A 24657-nucleotide genomic window follows, 5' to 3' on the forward strand; every position below is an offset into this window, starting at 1 on the left:
ACCAGAGGACCTAAGATTATAATGGTATCCTTCTTTATTTAGAAAGGATGGCATTGTTTTTGGCTTTGATGTTACATTTATATATAAATGGTGCACAAATGTACTATACACATGCATACATGTACTATAGCTGATATCACCATATCTCAATCTGGTTGTGTCTTCTGCCTTGCAAGGCTATCATGTCATTTTGTGCATTTCCTGGAGCCAAAGGTATGTGCTTATATGAGGAAATGGAAGAAAAAACCAAAACTACTCCTATTTAACTCTTACTCAAAACAACTGGACTGAGTAAGCCAAATGAAATGTAAATCACACACACTAAGTGCACACATTTTTCTTCACTCTTCATATAGGAAGAGAGTCATAATTAAAAATAGAATATCAGTTGAATTACTATCACTGTAATTCTTGAAGAAAATATCAGAAATGTAGAGCCGAGAAAAGATAAATTTTCCATTTTATTCATCATCAGAAAAATCACTTTTGTGGAACAGAAAAGTCAGTGGTTTTAAAGCTTTACCTAACATCCTGTCACCTGGGGTATATGTGGGGAGCAGTGGCAGGTAGGGTGGGGAAGACTTGTTAAAACACAATCTGCTGAGCCTTAACCCCACCCAGAGTCTCTGAGTTAGGGTCGAAGGTAAGTCTGAGGTAGGGTCAAAGAATTTGCATTACCATAGGTTTACAGGTAATGCAAATTCTTACAGCATTACAGGTAATGCTGCTATTTTTGGCCCAGGGAACCTTACTTTGAGAACCACACCCTTAAAGTATCATTGGAGAGAAGAATGTGAATGCTTTATCTGATCAGTTCAACACCTGGAGCTGAAAGGAAAATGGAGAAGGGGGATCAATCTGTAACCAATTTGAGATCCAGAGTCCTAACCCAACCACCTCCTAGTACACCTCCTTTGGAGGTGTTGGCAATGTGGAGATATAGTAGATAGTATTTCAAACAATTATAAGTGTGGCTTCTTCATCACTCTTTTAGAAGAAGTAGGCTTGAAATAAGATTATCCTCATCAATCTTCATTGATAAAGAGCCAGTAAATAATACATGGTTTTATTTTAATTCTCATATTGACAAGAATCTTTCTCTTTCCCAATAATAGAATCTAAGAATAATAAAATTATTATTCTGGTGATGGCACAGATTAGACTGAGTCATGAGGCTAAGGTGAAGTCAAGCTGGACAATTTCTTGCCCAGAAAAAAGGAATTTCTGAGTCACAAGAAAGAATATGACAGTGATTCAGTTGTAGTTTCTGAGGGCTTACCATGTTCCCCACAATTAAAAGGATTTCTGCATCTCAGACAGGGCCTTCTATGTATCAGAGCCTTAATAAACACTGCATGAAGATATGAATGAATAAATAAATGAATGAATGAATGAAAAGAATTTATGACACAGCATTCACTATTTGATGTCACACAAGCCCAATGATCTTGATGAGTTAAAGTCCAATGCCTCACCTCAACTTCTGTGCTTTACATCAGCATCAGAATTCATGAAAAAGGCACATATCATGGCATCTGCCCAACTTAGAAAAGTTCTTCCAGTGGCCATCTCTGATTCTTTGGTGAGTTTCAATCTCTATGTCACAGAGTGGGCAAGGCCAATCAGAACATCCATTTTTTTCTGGCCATGGTGATAGATCCAAGTAGGTGGTCAGATGACCCAATCAGGGCCAGTAAAACTCTTCCCCTGGGATGTTTGAGTTGAAATTCCAAAAGAGAAATTGCTTGTCCTTTCTGGTCATGCTGCTTGTGGGATGTTACCTGGGCAGATGACAACTGGGCGAGTACATAAGTAAGCCAGGAGTTGAAAGGAGAGAGAAAGGCGAGGCAAGAGATAAAAGGTAAAAATTTATGAGTGTGATTAGAGACTCATTCCCAAATGTATGTGTTTTTCTTGCTGGGTTCACATCTGGACTAAAATTTCCAACCACCCTTACAATTTAATTTAATCATACAACTGAATTCTAGCCAGTACATATGAATGAGCATGATGGATGCCATAGAAGGCAAAATCCACAGAAATCTCTTGTGCCTGATCATTCATACTTTTTCATCTTTTCTCAGCTTGTTACAAACAAATGCGATAACCTTGTAAGCTATACGTTGAAGACAGTAGAACCACAAAAGGAAGGAGGCCACTTTGAAGAATGTTGTCAACTGATCAAGAAATCCAGTTTGGACTTCCTGTTAGCTACAAATAAGTGTCATTATGCTTAATCAGAGCATATTTCAGAATTTGTTACAGTGGCCAGTATTATCTTAACTAGTAAAGGAATTAGTTAATGTATAAATGTCATTTAAAACATGAGGCTATAAGACATTTTATAGGGACTAGGTTTAGATAGAGAATACAGGTAATTTGGGGGTGCCTAAGTGGCACAGCTGATTGAATGCTGACCCTTGGTTTCAGCTCAGGTCATGGGTTGTGGGATCAAGCCCCACTTTGGGTTCTGTGCACTCAGTGCAGAGTCTGCTTGAATTTCTCTCTCCCTAACCTCTGCCCCTATATCACATATTCTCTTTCTTTCTCAAATAAATAAATCTTAAAAAAAAAAAAAAGTAATTTGGCGAAGACTAATCCCTGAGGTCCTTCAACATTTAAAAATCAGGAAAAAGGAAAATTAGCAAAGAAGTCTTAGAAGAACCATGTAGGTGAGTAGGAGAAAAATCAAGGGGGTTATGTTGTTCTAGAATTAATGTGAAGAAAATGTTCAAGAGGATATAACATATGTACTATACTCAGTCCCTGGGACCCTTTATTTCTACATCTCCTCTTTCAATCCTATGAGATACTTCAGTGTTCTTCAAATACATGTCTTATTTTTAAAAGTAATTTGAGTTCACTCCCTGTCAACCAAGAGTCCTTGACTGTGGTAGACACCCTCTAAGATAGCCCCTGCTAATTCCTGTCTACTGGTATTCATGCCGATATATTATCTCTTGCCTTCTAGTATGGCCTGGATTTACTGGTTCACTTCTAATGAATGGGTTACAAAAAAAATTGTGGCTTTGATCTTAGGTGTCGTCTCTCATGCTCTCTCTTGGGTCAATGACCCTGGAGAACACCACTGTTAACGTTATGAGGCATCCCTGTATAGAATCTCATGTGATGAGGGATCTAGATCTGCCAACACCACATGAGTGAACTTGGAAGTGGATCCTCCCTTCCCAGTTGGGCCTTTAGATGAGACCTCAGTCCCAGTCATCAACTTGAGTGAAACCTTGAGCCCCAATCACCAGCTAAGGCATCTCCAGGTCCTTAACCTACAAAAAATGTAAGATAAATATTATTTCAGCCATTAAGTTTTTGTGATCATTTGTTATGCAGCCATAGATAATAACACACTGACTACTATACTTGAGAAGTACAGAGTTAATTATTCTTATTAAATATGCCTAAATAATAAACACCGTAAGAATATTCTTTTTCTTATTTATGCCCCATATAAAATTATTTTACAGATAATTAATCCAAGCCTTCTAAAAACAAGGTAACCTGTCCAAATATTTGTGGCTGGCAAGGGGCAAACTGCGAAGCCAAACCAATTTCGTCTCTAAGTACAAGATGTGTTTGTGGAATTTGTGAGTAGTTAAGGGTTCATATGTAGAAGTAATAGGAGAAATATCTGCAAAGGTGGGTTGGAATCAGATTGAGGAAGTTCACTTTGAATATTAGCCTAAGGAGTTTTTATTAAATCTTAGATAGTAGGGATAAAGGCTTTCTTAGAAAAGGGATGATATGATGGAGCGTTGTTTTGGAAGATTTGTTTGAAATCTGCTTAAGTGGGAAGACACTGAAAGAAGAGGGACTTGTAAAGAGCTGGTTTAAGGTACATGGAAATAAAGGGATGAGGACAAGCCTCCAAAAGAAGAATCAATAGGACTTGGAGACTAATTTAACATAGCCTGGGGGGACTGAAGTAATAAAGAAGAATCCTAATGATATAGAGAATGGTCCTACCTAAACAGAATCAGGGAAATCAAAAGAAGGACTGAACTGGGGGATAGTGGGTAAGAGAAAGGGGAAGATAAATCTCAACCGCATGGTTCCATTAGAGGTAATAGCATTGAATGGGAATGTGTAGCTAGGAATCAGGAGGAGTCTTGCCAGTCCACACAGAGACAATTAAAACCTTGAGAGCCCATGAGTTCGCAAAGAGAGAAAAGGACAAGCAGGGTAACAGACACTGGGTTTTCAACTTCTATTCCCCACTTTGACCTTCTTAACCAAATTTTCATTCAGTTATCTCCCTACCTGCCCTCAGCCATGAGCTTCACTAGAAGTCGTTTTCAGATCAAAGAAGGTGGATCCTGAATAGTCTAAGCCAATGCTGGTCACTTCCATCTCCTTAGGCATGTCCATGGGACACAGATCTAGCCAACAAGATGTAAGAAGTTCTCCAGGAAGCTCCTAAGGAGGCCTGAGAGAAGACGGCCTCCTGTGTTTCTCTGGAAGTTGTTCTAGCTTGGTCTTGACATGAAATCTGGGATAGCTCTGACATCTTGTGGGATGTCAGGCTACAACTGGGCACAGGGATCGCATCCTGTGATACACCCAGAAACCAATCCCCAGGAAATTATTCAGATTCAGAGAACTGGAGGAGGAAGCAAGCCCAGTGAAACACAAGAAGGGTTATTCAGATGCTAGGAAGACCAAGAAAATCAAGTTAGGCTCTCAAGTCAAGGTCCTGGGGAACTGAAAAAAAAAGCCAGGGATTCTGATGGGGTTTATGCTGCTGAGGAGAAACTTTCCAGTGAGGGGAGAGAGAGAGAGAGAGAGAGAGAGAGAGAGAGAGAGAGAGAGAAAGCACTAGACCTGAGAGGGGTACATGGAGAGACCACCATCCTTCCAGACCAGCATATTCAAAGAGCTGCACTTGACAGGATTCCTGAGGTGATTCTAGGGTTGGCAAAAGGTTGCTTCTGAGCTATTATTAAACACATTCTCTTCTGAACAAGTCAACATTCATCGTGTCCGGGCTGTTGACTCAAAAACCAGCCTCAGTGCGCCTATTACTCAGATTCACCCTGTTAGTGTGAAAACATGGGTTGAAATGGACTTTGCTGATTGGAATTAAGTGTGATCACACTGGGCAGCCTGGGGGAAGCGCTCAGTTAGGGGAGGCAGGGAGCACGCGGGCTGGGGTGAGCACTACGAACAGGGGATGGGGGTTTCTTTCTCGAATGTTCTTTTGCTTCCACCATCCGCGTTGCTCTCTTTCAGCGTGCTCTCACTCACTTGCCCCCTTCCCGTTGGAGAGACTTCAGAAGACGCAAATAAAATGACCAAGGCTGGCTTGGGCAGTGGCTCCTCCAAAGGGAAAGGAAGTGTTTGGTGGTAAAGTGGGGGGGTGGGGCAGGGCCGTGCTTTCTGGGGTTCACCTGCGGTGGGGGGGGTGCTCACCCCTCTGGGCTGCTCTTCCGAATCCGGGCCTGGGCAGGTGGCAGCGGAGGGCAGGGGTCCCGAGAGTGCATGAAGCAGGTGCATGAAGCTTGGACTGGCTTCAAGATGCACATGCTTGGCCCGCATTGGGTTGATGTGTTAAAAATATACTTCACCGCCTTTAGTTTAGCAAAACGAAATCCCTCCTCAGCCCCCGTGGAGGCAGGGCGATTGGGTTTCAGGGTGAGGTGCTAGCGAGGGTTTTGGGGGGCATGCATGTGCGAGCTGCTCCCCTTCATTTTATTTCCAGCCCCTAGGCTGGTTTTACACTTTGGTTTTGTGTGTGTGTATATATGTGTGCCTAAGGGAATCAGGATTAGTGGGTCTTTTGTTAGGAAGGGGAGAGAGAAGTGATTCGCTTGAGCTTCGCACACATGGGCAGCCTCACAGGCAAAGCTCACAGCTTTGATTTGCTTCTCATTCGCTGACTTTAAAAAAAAAGAAGGGTCCATTGCCTCAGGCTGCTCTGTTGGAGGCTTGTATGGCAAGGATTGGGGTGACTGCTGTCTCCAGAATCCAGTTCTCAGCCAGGAAGCCAGGGTTTCATTTGAGCTCCATAAAGATTAAATGTTCCCAACCGGGGAAGAAGAGTTGGGAACGTTCTTTTTTCTATGTTGAAAGAAAAGGCCTTGTTATCACATGGCAAAAGGCATTACTGGGTGGTCCTTGTCTGAGAGCTGAACAGAGCCTACGGATTCCTACGGGAGTCTATGAAACCGATTTTTACCTACTTGGAAATGCCCGGCTTCTACCACCGGCCACAGCCCTCCTCATCGGCCAGCTTGTCCAGGTGGAGTGACCTGCCCGAATGATCCCAGTGAGTCTCCTCGCTGAGCAAATCACCCAGCCTCTTCAAATGGAATTGCTAAACACACACATGCACGCACACGCTCACACACACAGCACGTAACTTTTTTTTTTTTTTTTTTAAGACCAGGAACAAAATTACTAAGCAAAATTTCCCAATGAACACTTCTCTTTTATTTTTAAGGACAGAGAAAGACCAAGTGAAAAAGGAGCCTCCTCTCATCCTCCTCTCCCTCCCCCTCACAGTCCAGAATCCAAACACTATTCTGAGGATGGAGCAGAGGTGGAAAAGGTCAAGAAAATTAGGCCTTGTCTATTTACTGGCTCTGTTAGGAGCTATTGTTGCTCAGCAGCTCTTCTGAAGCTGGGCTTGAGCGTAGACTCAGGGATGGAGTGTGAGTAACATCTAATATTTCTTCACCTCAGAAATGATGTGCTTTGTTTCTCAAAAAGAGCAGAGATCCTGTTTCTGGGTAGCAGCTATCAGAAACTGGTTTTAACCAAGCACAGTTGGAGTGTGTGTGTGTGTGTGTGTGTGTGTGTGTGTCTCAGTGGAAGGGGGAAGAAGAGAAGGGAAAGAGAATAAAGTCAAATCCATTCAACCTTTGATTCTGTATTTTTTTTAATATAGAAAAAACTGAAAATCTTGAGCCAAATGAAAAGCAGTAAAGTGGTTGAGAAAGATTTTATGACTAAGAGAGGATTGCAATGGAAAATATGTAAAAAGAGAAGTTAAACCAGCTGGCTTATTTAATTTTGGCTTTCCCCCCTTTCTACTTTTTTTTTTCTTCTTCTTCTTCGGCTTAAACTGGGGAAAAATGTACTGTGTAAATATTCAGTGTTTTTCCTCGTATTTAGTCCTAACAAAATTCTTCACAGGGCTTAGTTTAATGGATCTCTGGGGACTGGGCGTGAACATGACATTTCACCCCTGGGTCAGAGACCACTTCCTGCTCCAACTTATAAGTAAAAGTTCTCACTGTCCCATGGGTCTCCTCTGCTCAGGAATGGGGCTGGGAGTCGGGGCTTGGAGGGTCAGGAGAGGGGGATGGGAGGGAAGCTTAATGACAAGTATTTCTGACATTATTTTATTGTAAGAACACTTCTCTTCCCATTCTGATGTCCTAGCCAGGAGCTAAATTTCAAAACTCTGTTCCAAAGTACATATTAATATATTTCCAGTTTATTAATTTATTCATGTATTCAGTAGACACCCTTTAAACACTGTCTGTGTACTGAGCATTGTGTTAAGTCCTGGAGAATTAAAGATAACTAAACTATATTCCCTGCCTTGTATGTCCTCAAATATATAGAAGAAACAGGTACCCAGACTGACAATCATAGCAATTACAGAGAGTTCTAAGTGGCAGCACCACAGGGAAAAAAGAACACTGCCCAGGGAGGGCATCGAAGGCATTTAGGAAGTGGTGATGTCAGAAATGAGTTCTGTGAGCTAAGTAGGTGCATAACCAGGAGACGGAGGAGAGGAGGAACAGCATTACGGGCAAAGGGAACAGCCACGGAAAAAGCTTTGTCCTCCTCCTGGGGACCTGGACAAGTCTGCGATGTCTTATTCTGATTGGGGTTCTGAGAACTCAGGAGGAAAAACTGAGTGGGATGGGATAGAACTGGCTTATGGGTTCAGAGTTTGACACCAAGGAACCCCCAAAGGCAGCATTCAGGGAGAAAGGTAGAATTAAACCTAGTGGAAAAAATACCCACATAGTGTCCTTTAGGCAAAACCCAGCGGTGGAGAAGCAGGAGCTGGAGGCAGCCCAGGGTTGAGGCCTGAGTAGGAGGCAGAGGCTGGAGAGAAACCTTTGCACAGAGCTCTAGGGGATTTTTAGAGGCAGCCTGATGGCGCATCTGGGGTGGGGGAGAGCAGTGTTAAAGGCATAGACCGTGTTCAGGGCGTCGTGGAAACAAAAGGTCCTTGGCAGGAAATTAAGGTCAGTCTTTGCTACCACAATGCCCAGCAACTGACAAGAATGGTAGAAAAGGGAGAGTCAGGGGCTCGATGATGAGGAGCTTTGCAAAATGTGCTCGGAGGACTGAACCAGCCTCCCAGCTGGGCCCTCCCCCCAGGCTGGCACTAGCACCCCTGGCAGTTACCAGTGTGTCCTGAGATGGTGCACAAGCAACGCTTTAAAGGTTTTCAGAAGCTTTATGTTTATTGTATACAAATCAGAAAAAAATCCACAATTATTCAGATACAACAACTGCTTACGACGAGACCTAACATAGTACCAGGATGAGCTGGTCTGTAGAAAAATACTAATACTAATACTAATACATACAAAAAACTAATACTAATACACGCAAAAAAACACAAAAGTTGAGAAGGAAGGTGGTCTATAAATGATTGAAGTTTGAAAATGTTGGCGATAGGCAACGAGGAACCCCTGATGAGTTCTAGGCACGGGGCTATGTTCTAGAACGCCATTCTTGGGGCAGGAGGAGGTGTGGAGCGGGGACTTGGGTGAGAACTTGAATTATTTGTTAAGGGAGAATTGCATTTACCTTCCAGAACTAATGGAAACTCTGTACACTTTTCATGTTCGTGTATCTATCTATGTAAAGTCTACTTTAAACCCTAAAGTACTTAGACAATTCTTCAAGGACCTTCTTTTAGTAATTTGAAATACCTATGATTTTATTTTAAGCTTGAACAACTCCGAATATATTTAAGTGAATAATTTTGGTAGAAATGTGCAGTGGTCAAAGCGACTTCTATGGTGTAATGAGACACTAATTGTGTCTATTAAATGTTAGTAAGTCCGTGTCCTTGTAATTATTTAATTTTATTTACATAGACCCTGGTGCCTTATTTTTTAAAATATGTCTGGTGCAGTGTGTATTAGTCATTTTTTAATTTCTTATTTTTTGTGATGCTTTGACATTTGGGGACCTTGTGGACTGAAGAGGAACTACTCCGGATTCGCTAATTCCTGGAGATACTAAACACTTTGCCTGCAAGCACAGCTCTCTTATGCAAACCAACCCATCATGAGTCCATACTGTCAACCACCTCCTTTTATCAGGTACTGTGGTCTGGGACATGATCCTGTGCTCTTAGTCACCCCAAGGCCAGTTATTAGACAACTAGAGACCAGCCCTATAGCCTGTCAAAATTATTCAAACTAATCCTAAACCTGCTCAGGAGCTCATTTCATCTCATTCACCTGCCCTGCCCATTTCTTTCTGTGAAAACCAAAATAAACCCAGTTGCTCATGCTTTCCCCTCCCTCCTTCTACCCACCCCCCCAACCAACTCTGGTAGGTCTCCGTGTGGCTCCACATGGCTTAACATGTCTTTATCTTCTTGTGAATTGTAAACAAAAAGCTTTTTTCAGAAACACTTATCTCTGTGTCTGTTATCTTACCAAACTTGATCAAAACAAAATCCCAGGTACATTTTAAAATATATTAAAGAAACTCAATAAACAAATATTTGTGAAATGAATGAATGAGTGAATATCTCTACCCACTAAAAACATGCCTCTTTTACTTTATTAAAACTGTTCTCATGTGGCTAAAGCCATTTACATTAGCTATCTATGACAGCTAAGACCTAGGTTACCAGAAATTGGAATTTAGAGTAATTTACATATTGCAAAAAAAGACATGAAGTAACTATGGACAGTGTTGTTTCTTTATTCCAGGAAGAACTCTAAAGAGGACTTTTTTCCAGCCAACACACCCATATTACGGTGTCTTTCCTGTGTGAGATGTTATTTTTTTTTATGCCAGAGTGGATTAACTGCTGTAACAAATAATCTTAAATCTCTATTGCATAAGACAATACAAATTTATTTCTTAATCACAAAAATCCAATGCAGGTGTTCAGAGTTGGACAGCCCTCCTGGCTGACTCTGTGACTCAGCAGTCAAAGATTCTTCCATCTTGTGATGCTGTCAGTTTCAAAACGTGACCTCCATGGTCACTAGAGAAGGTGGAGAAATTATGGGAAAGGTATGTCAGATACATACCCAACTTCACACACAAGTGTCATGTAAAATGTCTACATACATCCTATCAGTCAGAAGTGGTCACATCCCTCCCTCCCCACTGAGGGATCCCAGGGAACAGGGGTACACAGTCTCTGGCTAGGCAGCCACTTCCCAGCAGCCCCTCTGCCCTGGAGAATCAAACCTTTGCTGGCCAACTAACCTTTCCCACCAATTCAAGACATATTTCCCAGGATAGTGTAACTATGCGTTGGTCAAGTGGTAAGGTGAATCAGTATTTCTTAATCATTTGGGGGTCACGAATTTGATAAAATTGATAGACCTTCTCCCTAGAAAAACATGTAAGAATAACATACCTAATTTTTATGGAATTTCGGAAGCTCTGTGAATGCCCTGAAGCCCCTCCACTGAAATCCTAGAGGGTCATAGGCCTACACTTGTGGTATAGTTGAGATTATTCAGCTCAGAGGTATATTTTGAACAGTGTTGTAAATCATGAACCATGAGCTAACTTAAATTAGATTTTAGTTCTGCTAAATTGGGGTCTAATTTTTTTTTATTAATTTTATCCCCATGGGGAGCCTGATGTGAAACTCAATCCCAGGACCCTGGGATCACACCCTGAGCCCAATGCAGATGCTCAACCACTGAGGTGTCCCAGAGTCTAATTTTTTTTAAAAAATATTTATTGGAACTAAAAATCCAGAATGTCAGTAGTATGCCATTCAATTTTTAGGGGCTAGTTTTTCACTGAGCAGAAATTTCTATCGCTGTTACTGCAAAAGATTTCATCCACTCATCTGCCACTCTCCAATCTACTTCACATGCCAACCAGAGTGACACCTAAAAACTCAGATTTTGGTATGTCCTTTCTAAAGACCTTTCAGTGAATAAAGACTAAAAAGACATAAAAGACACTGAGTAAACTGGCCCCACTTGCTTCACATTGTGTGCTTTTTTGCTTTTTTATACTCCCTCACAACTGGTTTTTCTTCCCTTCCTCCCACCTCAGGGCCTTTGCACATGCCTTTGCAGCTTCTTTGAATTTTTTGTCTTCATTTTATATAGTTAACTGCTACTTTTCTTCCAGATCTCAGCTCAATTGTAATTGCCTCAGAGAAGACTTCATAAAGACACCAAGAAAGTTAGTTCTCTATATATATTCTTAAATTATGCTTTTATGTTTTGCTCCTAATGTTTATCACAGTTTATAATTACATTTTTGTGGTTATTTGATTTGTCTGGGTCATTCCCAATAAAACGTAAGATTCACAAGGGCAAAAACTGAGCATCTGGTATCACAATTCAATACCTGACTTAGTGGATGGACTATAATGGGCATTCAATATTTGTTGGATAGATGGATGGATGAATAGTGCCTGCTTTGCTCTGTATCTTGAAAAAGAAAAAAATAAGTGATAAAGGATCTTGGAACCAAATTATTTTCTCATTCTGAGAAATGAACATAATATCCAAGTTAGGATTTGCTGTGATTTTTTAGGAACTTTACAGTTAAGCAATGACATTTATTGTGCTCTTAGATACCTTTTAATCCAATAAGAGAAGCAAGCAGTAAGACATATTTTCATAATTATTTTATATTGCCACAAAGAAAACAGCTCACTGATGGATTAAGGACAGTGGAAGGGGACTCTCCTTAAGAAAGCTGGTGAGTAGGAGACTTCTGGGCTAATTTAGGAAAGCTTTCTGGGGCACCTCGTCCTATGGTCATAGTTTAAAGGTCTCTTATGATAGCTATTTTTTGAAATACATTTGGCACCCTGGGTGCCAACAAAAGATTTTCCCCACAAGTCTTGCTCAGACTCTAAACAGTTTTGTCTCACACTCCTTCTGATAGATTTTATTATTTTGCAAAATAGTCACTGTGTCTGCTTTGGGACAATTTTACATTCCTATTAGATTTGGCCATGTGATTTCCTCTGGCAAGTGACATGGCAGTGAGAGTGACAGGTGTAGAAGCATTGAGAGCCATGTGAGGTTCCAATACATTTTCCCTCTGACACAAGGCTCATCATATCCTCAGTTGGGAATTTTCTAGCAACACAGATCCCAAAGTGAAGAGGAGGATGGATGGAGCCATAGGTGACCTTAACCAACATGGAACATGAGCGAAATATTAGTTTTTATTCTTGTAAGGAACTGAAATTTGAGGGTCATTTATTATCGTGGCGTAACCCAGCAAGAGATGATGGATACGCTTTCCTCCACAAAAATTATATATCATTTGACTCAAATTTGGAGCTTTTTGACTAATGAAAAAATGGTCATTCCCACTTGGGTGAGTCATCCATCAGCATTATCCAAGCGCATGGCTTCAGGAAGGCACAAATACAGTCATGAGGAAGTGGAATTCTCAACCAGTAAAGCCAGTGGACTAACTTTTGTACTCACAGACTTCAAAGATATGGAAGCCACCTTGCCTCATAGCTCTGCTGGAACTGCCAAGAGGATGCCATCGTAGAGATGGAGGAAAATTTGCAATAAGAGATTACTATTAAAAAAATATATTACTATCAACCAAACAGAGATTTCCTTTCTTGCTTAAGAAAATCAGTGGGGGTATGAGCAGCCTGGGTAGCTCAGCGGTTTAGCGCCGCCTTCAGCCTAGGACCTGAGCCGGGAGACCCGGTATAGAATCCCACATCAGGCTTCCTGCGTGGAGCCTGCTTCTCCCTCTGCCTGTGTCTCTGCCTCTCTCTCTCTCTCTCTCTGTGTGTGTCTCTGATGAATAAATAAATAAAATCTTAAAAAAAAAAAAAGAAAGAAAGTCAGTGAGGGTAAAAAGAGATTTATCTGCTGATTTATACCAAAGCAAGAGTAGTCAGAGCTCATTGTACCATCTTTTTTTAATAGAGAAGTATAAAAGAAACTCATTCAAGACAAAAAGAGTTTGTACAAATTGGCTAAGTTCTTGCATAATATTCCTTCTCCTTCCCCTTCCTCCCATTCCTGTTCCATTTTCCCTTCTCTGTCTTTCTTCCTTGTCTTTACCCCAAATCTACTCTTGGCCATCTTTGGAAGATGCAAGGAAACTAAATATAAATAGATATATAAAGATGTTCACTATTGGAAGCAAAAAATAAATATACTCTTATAAGAGTTTAGTCCACAACTCTAAAATATTAAAAGAACTTGTTTAACCCTAAACCTCTAAAGTTTGAAAAACCTTCCAAAAACTACTTGATATTTGAAGGGGTTTGACACTTTCTTTTAAGTATACTAAAGTGTATTCCCATTTCCCTTGGCTTGTCCAACCATGAACAGCTTCTTGAGTAAGTGCTAGGATCATAAATCCTGTCTTGATGTAGAACTTGTACTTTTAAAGTAAGGATCATCTTACTGAAGAGACTTTTTGCCATGAGCTTTCTAGCTCAAGGTCAGTTCCCCTAAATACGCACGCATGCACATGCACACACTCACACACATACACCAGTATTTCTGAATTTCAACTGTGGTGCACATTACCAATTATGACTCCCTATTGTCAAGCAATATTGCCCTTCCTCTAAATGTGCTGAGTTTTTAAAATATTCAATAGAAGGTGCACAAAGCTGAACTTACCATTAAATCACTCAAGTCACTTTCTGGAAGCTGAGCAGGGATACGCAATTTAGATGCCTCAGTGTTCAGTCCCTGAAACATATTTTAAACCAGGAGTAGGAGCAGTTCAATTTATGTGCCATGGTGTTTGAATTTGCAAAGGTTTTCTGGTAATCTGAGGAGTATATTGAGTTACTGTCAGCAAATATTTTGCTTTATTTTTGTAGCCTTGTGATACAGTGAAAAGAGCTCTGGATGCCGAGTTAGGAACTGAGGGACTTCTAAAAGGGCTTTATATACAATATTTTTGTGACCCAACAAAAAATGTAAACGGTTTACAATTTCGTGACCATGAAAATGATGAACTGCTCTTTGTTCTGAATTGCTCTAGTTCAATGTAGAATAGTTATAATCAGATTGATCTGCATGAGAATTCAATGCTAATTATGTATACATACGGAAGAGAGTTGATTTTCCATAATGACTCTATGGTTTAAAACCATCAAAAGAAAGGGAGTATTGCAAAATTCACCACTCCAAAAATACTACAGTCCATCAATTAAGCAATACATGAAGCATGTAATGATGATAATTTCTGGGTATGTCAACCAAGAAACAGGCAAGCTAGTTGTTAACTTGCCTCACCATAAGAATGATGATTGTGTTAGTGCTTGGGTAGGTCATTCCCTACTCCAGCTCAAACTTTGAAGGAAGACAAAATGGATTTGCTGATCTGGCTCCTTTCTTTAAAATGCCAGAGCCAAGTAAGCCCATGTCTTAGGATATCTGTGCCATCAAAACCACAAAATATCCAATTTGTGACTATAGAGAAACCAAGTTATAGAAGGTGAGAACCTGAAAGGGAACTTTTAGACATCTTGTTCATTCCATTCATTTTAACCCTGCCATTATGAAGGCCAAGAGAGACAGGCTAACTTGTCCAACACAATCACAAATCTAGTGATAATGAACATAGAGAAAAGACTTTGCCCAAATCTGTAAACTTTTAGCCCAGGGCTTTCTTCTCTGCCATGTCACTGGGAAACCAACACTGGTTCCCAAAACTGAACCTAAGAGTAACAAGCATGAAATATGAAGCTTTCTATTAGGATTCAGAACTAGAGAATATCCCTTTGGAATTTTTAAACCTGGCAATAATAAAAATGAAGTCCTACTAAGGAAGTTTCAAGTATGTTCATTTTCCCCTCAATGCTATAAAAGAAATAAAACACCTGCTAGTCATATATCAAGTTCCCAAAAGAAGTCCATAAATTTTCTGCTGAGAGTAACCTTGCATTACTCTAACCTATTTTGAATATTCCTTAAAGGTGAAGAATTATATATGAGGTACAAAAGATGAAGACATGGCTTTACAGTAAAATTATCTCTAAACCAGAAATGCTGACCAAATCTTACTTTTCTTCTTGTCAATGCTGAAACATTAATTTTTCTATTATTAAATTTATATGATACTGCAATCATTACTCAAATACATATATACATATATGTATGTTTTATACGTATGTATCATGCAACCGTAAAATATGAAACTGAGTCTTATAAACACCCTCAAGTGAATTCAAACATATAAAAGACTGTTGTCAGATCAAGCAGACTTCTGTTACTCAGATCCAGACACCACAAACTCAAGGCTGCCACACATCTGTGCAATTTTTGTTGTCGTAGTATTTGTTTTTTGTTTTTTTTGTTTTGTTTTGTTTTTGGAATTACCTTCACAGCAATGACTTTACACAATTAAATTTAATTTTACTATTATAACCACACCCTGGGTTTCACCACAGCCTTATCACTTTTTTTTTTTTTTTTTAAATCCCCCACGTTTCTTCAGACTCAGCTCCTGGTTATTTCCTCCTATTAAAAAATAAATATAATTTGTTTTTCAAGGGCAATGGTCTGTTACCAATCAATATCACTTGCAAAGAATATTAATCAGATTCTTTAAAATATTTAAAGAAAATTGGATTAGCCATGGCAAGAACATTGGAATAAGCTCATGACCTTCCAATTTCTACTACAAGAGGAAACTGATTTCATCAATATGAACACAATCTGGTACACTACTTGAACATTGGTTTTTTTGACTTGAATAACCAACATCATATAGTTTACACTTCCATAGGTATCTCTCTAAATTTTTTCTGTAAGGTGATTTGAAGCCAAAGCTGAAATTGTTCCTGCCATATATTTTAGACTATTACTTCTGTTGTTCCTTGTGCAAAGGGGGCAGAAACATTTGAGCTGTAATGATTTTCAGCTGCTCTTTTCAAGCCACAATGCCTACAAATCTCAATTTATTAATGCTTGAAATATAAAATTTCAAACATGTACCATGTGTATGTGTGCACACATGCACCTCTGTGTATGTGAATGTATATATCTGAGGATAGTGGAGAGGGGAAATTATTTGTGTCTAATTATTCTCAGTAAAAAAGTTTTTTCAACCTACTCCATGACAACCATTCCAGCTAATCTGTGCTGCAGCCCTTTGAGGCACTTGGAAGAGAGCAGAAGACCCCTCATTTCTACTTTCTCATTGTCCTAGAGCCTTCTTACCTCTTCCAGGGAGCCCGGACTGTAGAGGTTAGAACTTCCTCAATGAGTAGGTTGCCTTTTCCACCTGGAGCTATGGCTGCTGCCAGGAGAGAAAAACTGTAGGCATCAAATGAGAAAGGATGATATCCTCTTTCTCTTATAACTACACCCTGAAAAATCTGGAAAAAGAAAAGGGGCACAGAAAAGTGAACTCATTGTTAGTGGGCAATAGAATGTAGGAAAGGTTATTGGGTGGGGATGTGGAGTCAGGCTAGCTAAGATTGAATTGTGGCTCTAAGCTTACTTTGTGGACCTAGACAAGATCCATAAATTCTCTATGCCTCAGTTTCCTCATCTATAAAATGGAAACCATACTCCTTACATTACAGAGTTGTTGAAACATTGCTTGGCACATGATGAACATTCAATCAATATTAACTAAAATTATTACTATGACAATCACCTATTGACAGCTGCTGCATTTCTGAAAGCCCAGTAACGTAAAACACACATCCCTTAATTCTTCCCATGAATTTCAACTTTCCAAAGTGAAATAAAATCTCAACTACCTACTTAATGGTGATGTTTCCTTTCTTTGGTTAGCACAATCATTAGTTTACAGTACATATATCATTCTAACTCTTTATACTGGTAAATTTTACATTCTTCCCTGCACATACAAATTCCTTGAATATATAAAAGGAATATATGGCAAATATGAAAATGAATTTATAGGCTGCACTCACCCCTACTACATCTGCATTCTAGTCATTCTTCAGTGTCAACCAAGATAACTCACATCCTTGGGGAAAAGACAGAACAGAAGCTTGTCATGACAACTTCTTCCACCCAACTTCTAAGCATAGTTACTGAGCCAAATATACCCATGCTCCATGGCAGTAAGAAGGCTTGTACACTCTGCCAAGGAAGCTACAGTCATGACAGCAAGGGTGAAGCGCTGGCGACCTTCCTGGAGACCCCGAGGGAGAGCAGTCCTGGGTACTTCCGGAGCTGTCAGGGATAAAATCGAGGGCCTATTTAAGGAACTGCGGCTTCAGTGGAGATGCCTCGTCCTTTTGTAAATGAAAGGGCAATGTTTTCTTCCAACCTCCTCCGTGGCTTTCTTTAAGCTGTCTCAGCTCAAGAGCCTGAACCTAACTCCAGATATTTTTCATTTGTGCCATAAACCACTATAGGGACAACAGGACTTCAGGCCTAGAAATGAACACTAAATGGCAGTATCTCCACATTATCTACTGCCCTGGAAAGTCCACTTTGAAATCAGATTTTTAAAGGAAGTGCAATTTTGAAAGGAACCCACAATCCTTTTTTTTTTCTCTATTTTTCTTTCTTTCTCCTTTCTTTTCTTTTTTCTTTCTTTCTTCTTTTTTTCTTGCTTTCTTTCTTTCTTTCTTTTCTTTCTTTCTTTCTTTCTTTCTTTCTTTCTTTCTTTCTTTCTTTCTTTTCTCATCACCAGGAAATAGCTTGTCTATAATCCCTACTTTAAAAAAAAAAGTCTCATGGGCTAATCTCCTTTAGGCAGGTACCATTACTGGTATTTCAACTCCATAAGCAATTCAACTGCAATAAATAAACTGAAGTGATGATGATAATAATATTATGACCACACATCATTGCATTATCAATGCCTTTCATTCATGCAGTACTTTATAAAGTGCTTTCTTATATGAAGATCTCTGCCTTCCCACTCCTACCCCTATTTCCCACCAACTCTGATAAGGAAGCACTCTCTGTAACTATGAGAAATATCCAGTGGGATTATTTGGAAAGACATAATTGCAGCTACTGAGAAAGAGACTCAATGTAATTAAGATTAAATTAGGATAAAATTGTTTTCAGAGATTGATAATTGTACCCTGGGCTTTAAAATAACTAAACTTAATGCCTGTAACCTCTCCCAGACCAAGGACAGGTAAATTCCCATATATCTGTCACCGTGTGCTAGTGTATCTTGGAGTGTGGCCAATCACAGTTTTGTGAAGATTTTTCCTACATTGGCACACAATTATATTTATCTAAGATGGTTTATGCATTTGCAAATGATAGCACTTACAAGCACTGCAAGCTTCTACTGAGAAAATTAACTTGTATGCCATCACTGAAAATGCTGTTTCCTCCCTCTGGGAAGTGTCATTTTGATTGCTTTCTCATCTAAACTGCTCTATCCCCTCATTGCCTTCTTTTAATGTAACCCAAACTAGACTACTAGTGCTCCCCAATAGCAATAATTCCCTCTTCTTTCCAGGCACGGAGTTGGAATACATTTTTCAGCCTCCATTTGTCACCCTAGGGCAGTGCCTGTGACTAAGATCTTGACAACAGAACATAGATGAAAGAGATGGGTGCCATTTCCAGTCCCAAGATATCAGAACCTTCCATTCATGATTCTTGCTTTCTTTCCCTGACTAAATGGAGAAGACTCTGAGGACCTATAGTAGGCTGGTGAAGCCATTAGATGGAAAGACTGGTGTCCCTGAATGATGATATAGAGCCATCCTACATTGAACCACATAAACTACAAAGAAATAAATTTTTGTTTTGTCAAGACACTGAGATTTGGCAGTGGGGGCAAGGGAGGGTATGTTACAGAGGCTAGCATTATTTATCAAATACTGTTTTCTCACTTGCTTCTCTCTTCCATAATCATCTCACATTTTCTTTCTTTTATTTATTCTGCAAAGAATTATTGTGTGCCGAATATATAGGCTCGGAAAAGAGTACATCACACAGTAACTATGTTCAAAGTAGCCCAGAGGAACAACTAATCACTTTACAATTTAATAAGCATAATTATTTAGGTCTACTAATAATCTAGAAGGCATGTCAGAAAACTACTATCTGTTTTGGTAAATTAAATTTTGTGGGAACACAACCATGTTTATTCCTTTATACCCTATTTATGTAGTGACCTTACAACTTGCAAGAAGGTAAGAATGACCAAGAAGCTTTCATGCTACACTGGCTGCATTGAATATTAATGACAGAGACTGGTCCACAAAAATTAACTTATTTTCTGGTTCTTTACAGAAAAAGTTTACTGACTCCTGCTCTAAAGGATTTTGTAAAGGATTCTCAAAGAGGACAACACACAGCCAGATGTTATTCAGCAATGAAGCCCAGAAGGAGGGACTAGAATCTGATAGAGCCCTAGATAAAAAATAAATCACTCAGCCTGATGGTGCTCTCCTTGTCTGGACTTCCAAATTAGAGTGAGAAAGAAACAGTGGAGGAGAGACTGAAAAAAAAAAAGAACATAATGACATAGTCTCTCACATTCTCATAATGCTCAAATTCCAGGGATCCTTCAGATTTTGATTCAAAGGTAAAACTATAGACGGATCTTCTCCAGCTCAAATAGTGACAAGGTCAAAAAGTCTGTGAAGGAAATTGGGAATATGGTTAATCAGAGTTGATTTCAATCTAGCAAAAGCCGCAATCTAGCACCAGCTCAACACCCCCTTAAGAGACAGATGAATTATTAGTTCTCCATTCTAACCAAAATACAGAAGAAGGAACGTACGCTTTCTGGATTTTGAACAAAATAAAAATAACGTACTTCTATACACGATATCCAGAAAACAAATTTAAAATTTACAAGACTTGCAAAAACAAAACAAAACAAAACAGGAAAATGTGATCATATTGAAGAGAAAATATAGTCTAAAGAATAAGACCAGCAAATGATCAAACTGTTGGAATTACCAGAAAAGGATTTGAAAATAACTAATGTAAGTATATAAAAGAATTTACAGGAAAAGATAGATGTAATGGATGAAGAAATGGAATTTTCTAGGACAGAAATAGAAACAGTAAAAAAGAACCAAATGAAAAAAATTATAGAACTAAAAACACAATATCTAAAATTCTTTAAAAATGGGCTTAACAGCAATATATTAATCACAAATGCCTATTGTTCAAATTTCCTGCCATGGGGAGCAAAATTGACTAAGAGCCTAGCTACTGTTTTTCTGGATCTATCATGCGATTCATACCAAAGCCATGCTCCCAGTAGGCTGCTCCCAGCCAATGGCATGACAGGTGTATTAATGTACATCCTTTTCTGTAAATTGTTGGACTTCTCCAATGGGTGACTTTAGGTCGAGTGATTCCCATCAGCCTGGAAAAACTTGTGTACTTCTGTTGCAAAAGTCTAAATTTCCTGTATAATCCTTCTTCCTTTCACATCTCCTCTTCTCCACAGGCATCAAATTTTGATCATGGTCTGAAGGTTCTCTCTGCTGCTCCTACTCCCTCATTTTTTATCATTCACAGACATTTCCCCAATACATCTTTGGAAGTCTAATCCTATCTTTGCATCTACTTCTTAGTGTATCCAAACTAACACAAGAGGATTGTATACTTTAGAAGAAAGCATTAGTAAAATTAAAGATAAATTGGTAGAGATTTTCCAATCTGAGTCTCAGGGAGGAAAAAGATTGAGAGAAAAAAGAACAGAGAGTATCCTAAGAGATAAAGTCAAATGGTCTTTACTAGACATGCAATTGAAATCTCAGAGGGAGACAAAAGAGAATATGTTTGAAAAACTAATGGCTGAGCAATTTTCAAATTTGATTAGAAATATCCACTCCAGGATCCCAGAAACTCAATGAATCTCAAGCAGAAAAAACACAAACCAAACAATACTGGGGTGGGGGACATCATGGCCAAATTGCTGAAAATCAAGAATAAAGAGAAACTCTTATATGCAACAAGTGAAGAGGAAACATTGCACAGAGAAACGACGACTTTTCATCAAAGGCTGAGTAGACCAGATGGCAATGGAACAACATCTTTGAGGTGTTGAGAAACAGGATTGTTGGTCTGAAGTTTTGTAACCTCCAACAATACCCTGTAATTGTGGGGAGGATATAGAGATGTTTTCAGATTGTCAAAATTGAGAGAGATTATTGCCAACAGATTCACACTTCAGAAGATGCCAAAGGAGGTTGCTTAGGTTGAGGGAGGAACTTTAGGGGAGGATAGAAGCCCAGTTCTACAGGAAACACTGAAGTGCACCAGATATAATAAATATGGAAAGGGGTTTTTTTTTTAACCCCTTTTTAAAATTTATTTGGTAGAAAGTTGACCATTTAAAGCAAAAATGATGGCAGTATGTTATAAGGTTTGTAACATGTGTAGAAGTAAAAATACATGAGGATCATGGCACCCAAGGCTAGAGAGGGTAGATGGAGGTATATTGCTGTGGGAGGTGTACTAACATAGGTACATTGTATGTAGGCAACATAAATATTGTTGCTTTATATACTAAGTGGTGTCATGTTATTTCAAACTAGACCGTGTTGAGGTATGGATGTATGTGTATCATGGTCCCACCAAAAGCACTAGAAAAATAAAACAAAGGTATAAAATTTAAAACAACAGAAACAAAAACCAATAATGACTACAATCTTCTGACCATGATCTGCAATAAGAAATGCTATATATCTATCACTACTAGTACACAAATTTTCCACAATACTCACACAGCAAACATACGTACACCAGAAAAAAAAATTATTCAAAGCAATGCTTATGATTACTAAGTGCAATTAATATTTTTTACTTTTTCATTTTTTGTAACATCCATTATTATCCATTGAATCAATTTTACTACCAAATTCTTACAGTGGATCACAACTTGAAACTGGAAAAACGCTGTTCTATAGCATCTACTATCCAGCAAACCATTTACTTAAGAATTTTTTCATTTCCTTTTAATTAATGTTCATTAAAAAATTGCATGAAGAGTTCACGTTATTCCCATTTTAGAAATAAGGAAACAGAAGCGGAGAAGTTACTTAACATTCCCAGGATTATAAGGCTAGTAAGTGAAAAGGGAATAGCTCAATATAGATATAAATATAATATAACTGCTATGCTTTTAATCACTACATCATACTGCCTCCATCTTGGCCACTGTAGCTGGGGACTTGGGGGCCATTGATGGGTGCATGTAACTGGATGCATTTTTCTTGAGTAAAAGACTAGTTTTCATCTGTAAACTAAATACAAAAAAAAAACCCACAAAAACAAAAAAAACCTGAAACCTTTAGTATGAAAGTCTTACCCAGCTCTAATTTACAGTTTGTTTTTTTCATACGAGATAACTAAGATCTGTTCACATTATTTGAGCAGATGCTTTGAAAGGCTCCAGTCACTCAACCACGATAAAGCTCTAACCTTCAAGGCTTCATATCCTATACTTTTCTTTGTATATGCTATTGGTGAGTGGGTGGCAACAGAAATCTACAAAACATGCAAATGAGAAACTTTAATCTACCGAGTCTATTTTTCAGTTCTGAGATTCTAAAAACCTATAATTCTAATCAAGGGCCCAGCCACCTGCCATTCTATAACTAAGCCACAAGATAGGCGGTTGTTTAAATTGCTCAGAAAGTTATACAAAGACAGAGGTTCCTTTGTTTCTTTGTTAGCCTGCCCTGAAGTTTTGCAAGGCTTGATGTTAATTAAAGTCTCTTGGTGCAATTTAACCATATTTCTCTTCGTTTATTGTCTATCATATAGATAGAGTAACCTAGCTTTCCTTAGGATAATCATTTTTTTCAAATACTCGTATAATTGAAAATAACTATTCACTATTTAGCTTTTTCCTCTCTAGACTAAATAAATACGATCCCCTTAATCTTCCCCAGTCGGTTTGATTTTCTCTGTAATCATTTTGGTAGTGCCTCTTAGTTTCTTCATATGCATTTTAAAGGGTGGAACCCCACATTGATTGCATTACGCTAATAAGGGCCTGACCAATGCCAAGTATGGCTGGAGGATCTGCCCTTCTTGCCTGCTGTGCTCTTGCTAAAAGAGAGTTGAGTATTTTATCAGCATTTCTGAAAGCATTGTTGCCAGTTCTCTGGATGTCATCAGCTGACGTTGAATCTCACTCACACAGACTGCCTTGAGCCAATGGGACCAATGCTTTGCATTTTCTGTCTTGAAATATCTGCTAATATCTTTTATGACATTGGAATTTCTTCTTTCATTACTTGAATTTTCTTCTTCCTGTCTTATTTATTTATTTATTTATTTTTATTTTTTATTTTTTTCTTCCTGTCTTTTTTTAACATTTTTTTTAAAATTTCTTTATGATAGTCATACAGAGAGAGAGAGAGAGGCAGAGACACAGGCAGAGGGAGAAGCAGGCTTCATGCACCGGGAGCCCGACGTGGGATTCGATCCTGGGCCTCCAGGATCGCGCCCTGGGCCAAAGGCAGGCGCCAAACTGCTGCGCCACCCAGGGATCCCCTTCCTGTCTTTTTTAAATGCTTTTCTCTATTGTGACATTATTGTTTTTATCAATTTCAAGAATTTACATTAAGGATTTCAACCCTTGTGTTTGTCTATGTATTTTTTTTTTAGGTTTGTATTTAATTGAATACTTTGCCAGTATTTTCTTTGTCGTTTCTTCCATTGTTTTTATGGAAAGTTCTTTTCCAAGATCAATCAATAATTATCTATATTTGTTTTAACTGTTTTAAGATTTTACACTTTCTTAACAATCAACTTTTTACTCAGACAGCATTAATTTTGCTGTTTATCCTAGGGTAAGATATGGTAAAAATGCCATATGTGCGTGTGAGAGTTTGCCAACTTTTCCAATTCATTCTTTTTCCATTGGTTTGTGGTACTTTCTTTATAACATGTGAAATTCTTGTATAATGACATGTTTCATTATTATCTGTTTATATATTACAAAGCATCAATATGCTTACATATAAAATGCTTTTGAGAAATAAACCACCTACAGAAAATTGAGAAAGAACACTCATGAAAGGAGAAATAAAATTTCTTACAAACATATGAAAAACATTGATCTTTATAGCTAAAGAAGTAAAAAATAAAATCATATACAACTTCTATTACATCAGAAAAGATTGTTTTTAATTATTATAACGTTATGGCTATTGAGATGTTTTGAAATACATGTTTTCAAACACTCCTGCTAGGATTCTTTTTCCTGATATTTTCTTTTGATAATTTTCAAATTTTCAGAAAATCTAAATGTATAGTATCATGAACATCCATACACCTCTCAACTGTATTCAGTAGTTGTTAACATTTGCCACATTGAATTCCTCCCTCTCTTTCTTTCTCCATATGTGATGATCACCAGGCAAGCTGTAATGTCTATTTCCATTAAGTATCCAAAGCTCATTCTTATATTTATTGCTTTATTGGAGGCAAAGAACTAGGATCTCTCCCTGGAACTTCTGCAAAATCATGATTTAGTAAAGGCTGGGGGGAGGGAGACCTCGGAGGAGGCACTGGT

At 38.7% G+C, this 24657-nt stretch overlaps 1 protein-coding gene across 16 annotated transcripts in view; it reads right to left on the reverse strand.

Moving 5' to 3' along the window:
* Positions 1 to 443: 443 nt before the first annotated feature.
* Positions 444 to 24657, reverse strand: part of LOC144282306 (uncharacterized) — an 82871-nt gene continuing 58657 nt past the window's right edge. For 2 of the 16 annotated variants that reach the window (XR_013350716.1, XR_013350709.1), the window contains exons 6-10: positions 19647 to 19748; positions 17099 to 17154; positions 16374 to 16531; positions 13821 to 13892; positions 10224 to 12697 (exon numbers count right to left, since the gene is read on the reverse strand). The gene's annotated coding sequence lies outside the window, so the exon portion shown is untranslated. The other 14 variants (XR_013350714.1, XR_013350718.1, XR_013350715.1 and 11 more) reach the window with 11 other exon arrangements.

The sequence above is a fragment of the Canis aureus genome, chromosome 13 (assembly GCF_053574225.1).
Source record: "Canis aureus isolate CA01 chromosome 13, VMU_Caureus_v.1.0, whole genome shotgun sequence".
In the NCBI taxonomy this organism is placed as follows: domain Eukaryota; kingdom Metazoa; phylum Chordata; class Mammalia; order Carnivora; family Canidae; genus Canis; species Canis aureus.